The following is a 12,950-nucleotide window of genomic DNA, read 5'->3' as shown; positions in this document are numbered from 1 at the left end:
TTACATCCAATTAACCCCAATCAGAAGCACCTCATCTCTAGCCTCTTTTTTTATTTAATGGTTCGCTGCGGCTTCAACCATTGATTAGGCTGAGTGAGCAGCACTACTAAATGACCACCTTGCAGGAGACGGGAGCTGTTAGCCTTAATAGAGACAGCCTGGCCATTACACCTCTGTGTGCACAGGCCCCCTCTTTTAACAGGCTAGATCAACTTTTATATTGGGGTCTGACGGGCCTCTATCCAGGTTGATTTTGACTTTAGCCCATTTGCTTCGAGGGAAAATGTTAAGTAGAAACCTCCCATCCATGAACACTAGCCCATTATTTTCTAATTACAATGCATTTAGGTCCTCCAGTAGGCATGCATGATTATACACAACGCCATTTGAATGTGTACACAGTGGAGGTGTTCTTAAAACAGTCATGAAGCCAAATGTTATTGTGTTTCTCGCCATAGAAATATACACAGTTAAGACTTAGAGGTAAAAATTAGATTTAGGAGGCGTGCAAAACCAAAAATATGCTCCTAATAATAACTGCTGGTCACTATCATTTATTCCAAAGACCGTTTGAGGCTGATTGCAGCAGCTTACTTTATTTGTCGTTGCTTCGGTCAGGATCAAGACAAGACTCGGCCCAACTGCAAGAGAGAGACAGCGAAGATTAGAAATAAAAGCATAAATCCATTCAACATGAAGTATCCTCGGGTGTTAAAACTGGCAGCAGACGCTCGGATAAGCCCTCCCACATACTCAGTCTTGAGAATTTCCCTGTTTGTGTTCTTTTGAGGAGTTTGCATTGCATAATACCCACGTGGCCATGCCACAACAATCTGTAGATTAAGCTCAACAAAAGTATGCATTAGAACTCCCTGGCTCAAACAGTTCCATAAGTGCATTCAAAATACAATTCCCTCATAATTTGAGCTTTGTAAAAACAAAAACCGGCGCTCGTTTCTTAATGAAAGCACCCAGAGTCGACATTAGAAGTGGATTAACCAGAAGAGAACTAGAGATGCACAATAAGTCTTTGAAACAGCCTTCATATACAATTGTCACAGCACAGCCAAACATATTAAACCCTCACTTTGACAGTGTGCATAAGAAAATAATTGCTTTATTTATAGATGGTGTGAAATTAAGCACACTTAAAAGCCTGCGACAGTATGGTTTAATCAACCCCCTTGATTCATGCTCACAATTCACACAGCAACTGAAAGCGGGGGGTATTAAATACATTCCCTTATTACTCTATAAATGCAAGTGGCCAAGCAGACAAAACCCAAGTAATAAATTAATAGTAATAAAAACACCAACTGCACGGACAGATACAGAAATTAAAAGCCAGCATCAAATACAACACGCCGGTCAGCTTAATAAAATGCAACACAATAACATTTCTTGGGACACAGATGATGTGCACCTACTGTTGGATATACTTACATATTTAATGTTGAATCTCGTTTGGCATTGACTGAATTAATCTAATACATATCGAGCGTTTAGAATCCTTTTGGAAAGCGTGATGTACAGATCACGCCTCACAGTACAAATTGAACCTCAAAGTCCAATCACAAATTAAAGGGCCAATTCACCCACATCACACAAAAAATACGTATTCTCACTTGTCTCTCTTGGTTTCTAGTCATACAGGGGTTCTTGGTTTTAACATATTTGCTTCTGAAGCCTCCAGTGCTGATTGTATTATCTTTGTGCTGCTCAAAGAATTGAAACCTACTTTCTACCAAAGAAATAGATATAATTCAATCCTTTGTGATGTGGTGCCAGCATGAAGCTTCAAGTCATATATCTAAACCGGGTGGATAAAGCCAAAAGCCAAAAAAAGGTGTCCTCAATTAAGAATTTTCATAGTAAGTCAAGTCTTGTCTATTGGTTGTTGCTCTAACTACAGACTAAACTTCCACATTTTTGTGTTCCTGCTGCCACTACGGACACAAAGAGTACAGAAATGGTTTGAAACTGAGACCCACCTCTCTGTCACTCATTCAATCGTGGACCAACTCTCTCTGTAAACCAAGCAGTGCTAATCGAATATAATCCAAGATACTGTTACTGCATTGTCTATTTCTCACCAAAAATATTTTAAGAAACATGTTTCAACTTACTGTTTAACTGTAATACAGGTTCGTCTGTTATGAGTTGGCCAACATTGTGTTTTCGAACAGGCAATTGGCATTTTATCGCCCACTAGTGGGAGCGTTTATTGGTGCGGTGTGGCGTATTCTAGTAGTTGTGGGTTTTCTAAGTGTCGTCAAAATCACCATCAACGACCAACAAACACTGATGTCGCAAACACTTTTTAAGAGAAAAGTTATTCTGTTTTGCCCCAACCAGTCAGTAGCGAGTGGCATAGCGATCCAGCATCATTTACAGCTGAGGTAGAAGCTGCAGTGGTGGTAATTTTCTGATTTTACAGTAACCTTTACTGCTATGTCAAACTCATCTGTTATCCTTTACAGATATAGCTTTTTTACTGGTTTCTGCACAGGAAGATATTATCCTCATATTTAATCCCACCTACAAAGCTCTGATTCATTAGCTGTTTTTCAACCAGGCTATGAACATTTTTGTGTTTTTAGCATCTAATTTTTAGTCAAAAAAAAAAGTAGAAATATTTATACAACTAAACCAGAGGAAAGCAAGTACACATGTGGAAAAGACTAAATCACATCTGTATCATCCATAGAAGTAAAAGGCAACATTAAAACAACTGTTTCTTGTTAAGACATGGTAGATCATGGATTACTGGAAAATAAAAGCACAGTGGAAGAATACCTTACATGAAGTGTAGCGACACAAACAGTGTGATGCGTTTTGACAGAGCTCCTCATTTAAAGCTGCCTTCTCTTTTGTCTGCAAAAAAAAAATTAAAACAGCATACTTTTTTCTCCCTCTCCATCCTTTAATTGTTTGATTTAAGTATTGTCTTTTCCGCCTCTGGTAGAACTCCTCCACTGCCAATTATACAGCATCAACATGATACTTTGTAATGCTGACGGACATACAGGAAGTATACCAGGTTCATCATTGAAAACCAGAAGTTGAATATCAAAAAATCCCCTAATTACTAAGATTTCACCAGAATGTGTCATCAAAATGTCAGAAGCTTCCACACTTTAAACATGTCCCACGAAGGCATCAGACATCTCATACAAGTAGAATCCACTTATTACAATGACAGCCTATTGCTGATGAAGCACTGTACAGGTAGGGTATATAACACCACGTGGCTTCTCATAATAAGTAAGCTCTGTAAGGGAAATGAGAAGCCTATGACATTATAGAAAAGTGTAACCATCTGGACAGTAAGGAGAGGATATTTTTGAGTGTGTGTCCATCTCAGGTCTCAAGACGGCCTGAGATTCCCATGACCTCCTGCTTCAATAGCAATGGCCTTATCTCTGGAGGGTCAATTACCATTCACTTTTTGCTTGATCTTGTTTGTTTAACTTGACACAGTGAAGAAAGGCCTGACATTGACCAGAATCCGCTGCATTAATGTGTTTCATGTTCTGCATTCATCATTGTCACTGAGCTGGAGAAGACTGCCGGTGTCACAGGAGGACAGGAAAGAGGGTGTGTTTGTGTGTGTGTGTCTGTGTGTGTCTGTGTGTGTCTGTGTGTGTGTCCATGCATGCGGAAATATTAATAGTCCAAAATGCCCAAATAATACTGCCCTGGAATTTAGATCTACTACCACATAAATTAAATTATTTAACAAAAAATGTAATTTTCCAGAGGGCACATAACAAACATGCCTGTGATTGTTGTGATGTCTGTAACGTAATTTTAAATATAGATTTATAAGAATTTTTTTTTGGACAATTTCTTTTCTATTATATCTAATAAAACCATTTTCCAGTTATTCTCCTGTCACCTTTTACAAATATTTGTATTTTTTGTGAACCAGCTCATTGCCTTTTTCCCCATGTTTTCCGAAGAAATTAAACCAATATCCCTAGGTTTCAGGGGTTTAAATGCATGTGAAAAGGGTCTAAATGCAACACAGCAAAACTGGTGTCGATCCAGGAGTTGAAGGGTTAAACTTATACTCAGGCAGTGCACAACTCAACCTTCCTGTTTCAATGTGCAACCTTTAGGATGACAGATGAAAACCTGTAAATTTATCAGCTCCAGCTCTAATCTGCCATTAACAATTACTCTGCTCTGGTCTACTAAAAATGAAAAGGAGTATATGGCCTATTTTTAGCGGTGAATATGAAAATGACAAAATTTCAAAACTTTTGTGTAACTTTTCAAGGACCCCAAATATCTCTTATCCAGCCCAATATGTTTTCCTTGCCCAGTTGCTCTTATTTTTTTCCAAACATATAAGAGTCAAATCTATTCAGACATAATTTCAGCATCTCTAATTATGTGTTCAAGAACTGTGAAATATGTAAAAATCCAACAATAATTTCTGTTGTGACAGTTTCTGGCTATGATAAGAGGTGTAACTTTGGCAGTTTTTAAAGTATGCATTCAAAACTGGTTTTCTTAAAAAGAAAAGAGAAAGAGAGAAAAAATGCCAATTTTTTAGTTTGTGTAATTTATTACACACAACAAACATGATTTTTCCAAGGCTTTTAATTATTATTACTTGTTCCATTACTTTTCCAGGGCTGGAAAATATGATTGTGAAATGCCATGACTTCTCCAGGTTTGCTATGATTGTGAAAACCCTGTGAAAAACCCAGCTTACGCACCCTAATTTTGGTAGAAAAGGGGTATATGGGCAATACATTTCACAGACACACAGTAATGTCATTCATTGACTAATTGATGTACAGCCTCAAATGGATAGGTCAGGTCTGGTTTAGCAATACTTTTACTGTGGCCATGTAAAGGGTCTCAAGACAGTTTCACACTAAATGATGCATCAAAATTTAAGCTAAAAAGATAATTAAATTGTATTTAAGTGAATCACTTTCTCCTCCACATGTAGTTTCAATAAATCCGTAAAGTTAGTTTGACACCGATGTTTGATGTGCCTGTCACATGGTCAGTTTAGACTGATCTTCTTTAAATCCTATAATGACCATGAACTTTGTTTCACTCTTTTTTAAAACCCCCATATTCTCACTGCAAAGGGGCATTTATAACTACTGCCGACCAGCTTTTCACATAAACCCTGAAAACACAACTTATCGATTGTCGTCTGAGGACCTCAAATGACCTAACTAACCCAAAAGCTGAAAACTCCAGAGACAACAACTGGAAATGTGAAAATGAGAAGAGAGGCTGCCTGGTGAGCACATCTCAAAAAGTCCCCAAATCTCTCAGAGCGGGTTAAATGCAAAATAATATAAGCATTTCATATCAAGAAATGATGAAAAATTCTTATGAATATGTCTCTTCAGTGTTTGCTGTTGCAGAAATGTGTTTAATTTAGAAATTGTGTTGACAGAAACTCCCACACAAGCCCCCACAGCAAACCCACAGCTCAATTAGTAGTGCAGCAGGGTTCACTTAGAGAGACCTGTCACTAGCTGAATTGCTGTTTACAAGTAATCCATACTGATACGGTGAACTGGCTTTAACTAACGACAAGACCAAAATATGGTCCTATTTGTTATACCCCAGTGGCTCAGGAACACCACTGATTGAATGTTTCCACTGAAAGTTGTTTAGGCACACTCTTAAAACAATAGTAAAGTGCAAGCTTCTGACATTTTAGTGACTTTTTCATGACATGCAGAGTAAAGTTCATGAACAATTTTTGCCAGCATCAAAGTTGATTTTTACTCCTTGTATTTGACTGTACGGCATTAGGTCTATTTAAACTTGGAGGTAGAAGAAACATTACAATGTCTTCATGACACTTTTATGCTTTTTGAATACCTGCTGTATCATTTTCCTCAGTTTTTCAGGTTTGGTCGTAATCAAAGTGTTCAACAGGAAGACAAAATATGTCATTAGATGTCATTATAGGGGTACAATCACAGGGAAAAACAACATGGATGTGCTGTTCCAGTCAACATTTGGAGTGTTGTTACTGATCCTGCACATCAGACCGTGAGAGTCTGAGTGTCATGGTTACTGAGCTAAAAGAGGATTCATCTGCACATGGCTCCTATGAAAGTAGAGTAATCTAAAACCTCTCCACATCTCATAAAGGTGCACTAGAGAAACAACGCCCACGGCTAATAATCAAATATAAACATGTTGTCACACACACACACACACACACACACACACACACACACACACATCCATGGTTGATCAAGCCCTTATTTCTTTAAAAAAATGTATGGAACCTTTTCATGTACTATTCAGCAGAGAAACGAGGAACACCTGTAAAAGGCCCTCAGAGACCATTACAGACTATGCCGCATTCACAGATGTTTGGCAGAAATGAAAAAAGGTTCCCACACCTTATATGTGTGACTAGACAACTCAGGACAGTTGTATAGCAGAGTTGGTCAGGTAAGGCTTAAAAATATGGTTAATGTTGCACTATTAAAATAAAGTTCATTATAAAATACATAATATAAATGATCTTGAATCACAGACTTTGGCATAAATGAAGTGTCAATATTTGCTTGCCTTTTAACCTTTTGAAACTTGAGCAAATTAGCTCGATTATTTTCAAAAACATGGGAAAATGGTGGTGAGCAACCTAACAAGAATTGGTATGACAAATGTAAAAGTAAAAACCAAAAACGACAATAAAAAGGAATAGCGAAGGTTCTAAAAAAATAATGTAATTTGTTTTGAAAAAAAATGTTCACAAATGAATACTGCATAATCAGATATTATAAATGTAACACAAAAATCTGTGTGAAACTCTGATCCTAGAAATATCAGGCAATGCATACTAGAAAGTTCCCAAACAAAGAACAGTTTCCTCCTTGTAAAGGTGCTGCGAGGAATTTAAGGACAGCAATCAGATCCACGTCTGGGCTGCACGTCAGATGACTTATTAAGGAGAGAATGACAGGAAGGGCAAGGTTTCAACTAAGCTCAGCAGAATCAAACTGTATCAAAAGTACTGCTCGGGAGTGAGCTAATAATAGACCAATACAAACAAAACTCGCGACAGGAATAGAAAGATCAAAACAATGCCTATTTAGTGCTCACGCAGGCAGTGTGAATGGCTTTTGTGTGGCGCTTATTATTGCAATCTCAGAGTAGCAACGGTACAGAGCAAATCTCAGTAATTAACCTATGGTAATGACAAAAGCCAATTTATGGCTCTTAAAGATCAAATGTATCTGGGTTAATGTGAGGTCAATCTAATGCATGTGTGGGAATAGCAGCACTGGAATTGAAGTAGCTGGTTGTACTGGGATTACTGTCAGTGTGAATGGTGCTGTCAAAAAGATCCATTCTAAATAGACAGTAATGCACAAGCTGGTGTCAGGCTTAATTTGACCCAGAAACAGAACACAATGTGAACACATTTATACACTGGATCATTGGTCTAGGAAGTATAAGGAGCTAAACAGAAGACAGATAAAAAGCTTTTTGGGGGGTTGTTTATCGACAGCATGTTTTGAAAATGAAACTTGACTCGTCTGCTCACTTTCTTTCACATGCCTCGCCACAATTCAAGGAAGAGCCTCCTCTGCAGCCTGCATGCTCAGGAAGCCCAGCAGTGTCTGCCACAATGGCTGTGATTACTGTACATAGTCTATTACAACATGAGCCCCGTTTCCACTGCAGGAACTTAACGACACGTAACCTGGAGATTCCCATCAAACTGAACTGCTGAGAAACTGGAGCGCTTGGTACAAGGTTCTGTGCTTTATTTCCATTGTGCTTTACAAACCAAAATATTTCTAATTCAAGTCAGTAGAGTGCAGTTGTGGCATTGGTATGAATATGAGTTTCAAGCCCTTTCACATGTGCACAGAAATTTAGGAAAACTGATTGTATGGAAAAAAAATATTTGGATGGACCAAACTCCTGCTTGACCAATAAAATCCTTTGTTCCAAATCCAGGTTTTAGCAAACTTGATGCCAAAATGGGGGAACGTGTATCAATTTGGTTTCCCAATAAAGGTTCCCCAAATAAAGGATGTATGGCTTGAGATTGCCCAGCAGCTGGGATATGGTGAAGATAGTAATGTTGTTGATGTAAACTTGCACAAATAAAGACAAAATGAATGCATGGTCAGAAAGCCCCATCAGTGTCTGTATACGTATCTAATATTGAGCATAAATAAGCCATTACTCAGACGGTACAAAGACCACTTATATTATCAATACATAATTTGATGCCAGCATCAGTGTGCCATCTTACTCTTTGAAAGGAAGTTTTGATCGAGGCTGTGTGTCATTAGTAGGCATAGACAATGATTTCTTTCCACTATAGCTTCCCATCAAGATCAGAATCTAATTTGAGGTTCTTCTGAAGTCAGCTGTGGTCAGACATTTTCATACATTAGAGAGCTACTGTTTACAGCCCTACTTTACCAGTATTGTCTGAGGTCTGCTGATGAGGGCTTGTTGGTTGTTCCTTGTTCCAGTCTCAAAGCTGAGGTAAACATTTGTGTTTGTTAATTCTATATCAGTTTCATAGTTTATTTTTATTGCTATAATTCTTGTTTACTCTTGCATTACAGATGGATAGCAAGTTAAAGAACAAACAAGTTCACAGTAATATTCGGAAATGTCCCTTGGCATAGATTTGACAAGCCACTGGAGCTTCCTATACCGACAGCAACTACAAAACAACAAAAAACATCCATCAGATGGTGTTTTGATGATGGTGGTGTAGAGTCATCTGTGCTCTGTATTAAAACATCTGCATTTATTTCACGTCTGCACTTATTTATTCAGGTTTTCCTTTAATTTGTCACCTGTTTATCTCCATTGATTTGTTTGTTATTGTGAAGCACTTTGTGACACCTGCTCCAGAAAGCTGCTGTGTAAATGAACTGACTTACTGTTGTCAGGTTATAAGAGCTCTCCTGACCACGTCGTAGGGCCCGATCTCTGCAGGTGGAGGCCAGATGTTGGGCCACCTGGACACAGCGACAGACAAAACAGGCATTAGTTATTCAGCCAGACTCCAAACAGAGCCTACTGACAGATCATGGCTCCTGGGGAGTTATGCTGCATTTAAATAGCACCTTTTGATATTAGATCAATACGACGGATTAACAGTCAAGTCACTCATGGGCAGATGCTGCAGGGAGACAGCATGCTTTGACTGTGATACATTATGTGCCAGAACTAAACAAAGAAGTTATTTCAATTCCAATGGTTTTGTTACTTTTTTCACAAAAGGTCAAGCGCTGTCAAAAATATCAGCATATTGACCTTTTTAAACATTCCAGAAACATTGGGATCATAGATTATGCTTTCTTCCCCTTTTTCTTGCCAACAAAGGGTTAAAACTCATTCACACCAAAGTCGCAGGGGGCTGCAACTCTCTGTGCTTGTCGTTTGCAGGTCATTGTACAGTTCATTTGAAGTCTAACATGGCATTGACTGTCCTGGTGATATGTGTGTATTATCAGGAGGACAGAGACACTGTGCAGGATGACAGCAGGCTCTGTTACTACTTAAGAGGATCTGTTCACTTTTCACACATGGTGGCTCATTCACTCACCGTCCAACACCTGTACAAATCTTCATCGTCCGTGTTTGCAGTCTTATTCCAACCCCCTCCCCCATACATTTTATGTTAAAATCTTGTTTTGTTTGTGCACACCGTGTGACAGGACAAAAAAAGTTTGTTTGCCACCAATCAACTCGCATCTTATCTAGAAAGTTTTCTGCCCATTTACAGTAGGACATCATCAAAAGAATGTCTTTTTCATTTTAACAGATTATGTATTACTGTCAGCCTTTATTTAACCCTATGAAACCCTATGAAACCTGGAGAAACATCACTTTTCTTGTGCTGCTTTCAGACACCTTTCACAAGTATTTAAACCTTTTAACCCTAAGCAAATTGGTTTGATATCTTTCAAAAACATAGGAGAAAAAAGGCAATGGGCAACTTGGCAAGAAATGTTCCACATATTGCTAGAAATGTGTATATTTTAAAAAATATTTTAAGAAAAGCTCGGGTAAAATGTCAAAGGCAATTAAGAAAAAAAATAAGCTATGGGAAAACATTGTTATAATTACCATGATTACATGTTTAAAATTATGTTACAGAATTATTATATTTCTGTATACTCTTATACTATACTTTTTAATTTTTTTAAACTGATTTTCAGGTAATTTTCATAAACCTTTAACTGATTTCTTGCTAATATTTGGCTCATTTTGTCTTTTATTTCTCATTGCCTTCTTCCCATGTTTTTCAGAAAGAAATAAAACCAATTTGCTCAGGTTTCAAAGCGTCAAAGGATACAGCTATTTTTTGTTTTTTACTTCTTGTCAACAATTCCCATGAAAAGACCATAAACAAGACTGGTGATATGTTCCTTCATTACCATGAGCCTGGTATTTGTAGTTTTCTTGCCAATCCCACCAATATCATGCTGCTGGTCTAAGTAAAATGTACTAGTTCTTCCTTTATGAGTATTATTTTCTAGAAACTACAGTTACCATAAATTTCCAGTTTTTAAAAATTTATATCTTCAGTAGGAACCAATGGATAGGAAAGCCAGGAAGTAAAGATAAACAGACTGTTGAATTTTAAGCATTGGTCTTTATATGGGACAATATATGTTGTCAATGTTGACAATTAATCCTAGAACTCATTGGCTATTGGTCTGACGATTAACCTCTGGGGGCAACGGCACATTTTGAGGGGTTCCGGTGTAGCCAGTAGATATCTAGGTCAAGACTTTGTCTTTTGAGCACCGGTCATTTTGGCTAATCCTTACAAACAGATGGTTTGGGGTTTTTTTTGTTTATATATGAGTTTAGATTAAAACACAATAAAACACTTAATTAGAAAAAAAGTTTCTAATTACAAAAATTGAGACTGCCCCCTCCCATGAAATGATCCCAGAGATCGTTTGTACAAGAAGCTTATTAGAACCTATACTTACCTTTATGTTAGGTGGCAACCTCTAGTGGCTGTAGTAATTATGACTGGAGCAAAGAAGGAGGTCAGGTAGCGTTAAAGAATGACCAAGTCTGTAAAGATCGGGGTGGATGGACCTTGACCCTGGAGACAGCTCTCTGTGTCCTGTGTAAAATCAAAAGTCAACATTAAATCTTTTTCAATTTGCAACATAAATTTTAATATGCACATAAGTTCAGTTACTTAACATATCATACTTATGTGTCACATTATATATGTAACCTATTACATGTACTCATTGTAATGAAAACCGTGGTTCCTTTCTTAAAGATAACCAAGTAGTTTTATTTCCTAATCAGAACCAGGTAGAGATACTAACTTAAGAGATGCTCCTGTGGGTTGTATAAGAGGATAGGTACAAATGACTGTGGTCGTATGGGTTGGAGGACTTTTGGTAAAAAATATAGATTATCCCTTACCTTATTATTTAACTATGTTAGGAATAGCTAGGCAAAACACAAAACTTCAGCTTTGGTTCAAAAAGAACACTTTTCTTGTCCTTTTCTTTGATATAAGTGTATCTTGATGTAAGTAGTTTTGTTGTTAACATACAAAGATCGATTATCTGCTAAAAGCAGCCAGTTGTGATAGTTAGTACATTTACTAAGTGTGTCTTAATTAAACTGGTAGCCAGTTCAGTGGGAAGGGAACTGGCAGCATGGAGTAAGAGGAAGAAGAAAAATGCCCTGTCTCAGCCAAAACTGTTTTTTTGAAGGTCGTGTTCAGGATTGACATTCCCAGCAATTACACTGAAATTGCTTTATATTATTAATATTACCTCATTTGAAAATAAAGCAGTGGGTAAAATGTTTTTGATCACTCCAGGGTCACGAGACATCACCTCTCCTGTCTTAGACAAGAGCAGAGACAGGCGGGCTGGCAAACATAAACATGTGGACACCTATGGACACACACATCCTGAAGATATATGCAATGCCTGTGTGTCTGTGTACACACACACCCCTCAAGTGAGTTGTCTATTTCCTGTATTTCACTGCTACAGCAGAAAAATAAACGAGCTCCAGCTGCTGCTTCTCAACAATCCACTTTTTCTTCTATCGTAGTGACATATAAAGAATTAAATATTAATACGCCATTGTGTATCGATTGAAAAAATACCTGCCACTATAATGGGCTGGTTGATATTTCTGAATAAAACAATGACAAACTCGTTATCAAAGGGCATTTTTTAAACATTCATGACAGCAGAGTAGCTGTGGAGCAGAAGGCCTCACATGGGCAATAAAAAGCATGCAGATGAAGACAATACCCATTTATAGTTGTTCAAAATGAAAGTTATGCATGATAAACAATGTCCCTTGAGCTGTATTAACCTTAGAAGACCTGGCACAATGGATTCAAAAGTCTAATTGATTATTTTGATGGGTGAAAAGGGTTCAGCTAACACTTCTGGATGCTTACAACTCAGTGCAGCAGTGATAATCAACCATTTTCTAATTTGCATTAAAACAATAAGGTGATTGACACTGAGAATTGTTTCTCTACTTTTAGTATACAAATGGTTCCAGAGTGCATAAAGCAGCATCAGATAGAGCTTTAATTGCTATATCGTAAGCAACTGGACTTGCTTGAGTTTCTTGAAGACGTCTCGCTTCTCATCTGATCTGAGAATCTCAGATTTTAGGAACGTCCTAAAATCCTAGAAACATTCATGGGGCTGCTGCAACTGGCCCATGGCCTCCAGTCATTTTGCAAAAGTGGCCCTCAAGCAAAGCAAGTAGAGTATCCCTGCAGTACAGTGTACAGCTCGTACTGAATACAGACAATAGAACACATGTTGTAGAATTTAAGCATAAATGATCACAGTGAACAAAGGGAAGATGTTCCTTTGGATGTGAGGGCTGAAGGATTGAACTGGAAATATTCAGTGGAAAAAAAATTTTCAATCTTTAATTCCAGAGGCAGGGTGAGCGGC

This window comes from Plectropomus leopardus, chromosome 10 (genome assembly GCF_026936395.1).
Source record: "Plectropomus leopardus strain MGB_pleo_1.0 chromosome 10, ASM2693639v1, whole genome shotgun sequence".
NCBI lineage: Eukaryota > Metazoa > Chordata > Actinopteri > Perciformes > Serranidae > Plectropomus > Plectropomus leopardus.
This window is presented reverse-complemented; position numbering follows the sequence as displayed.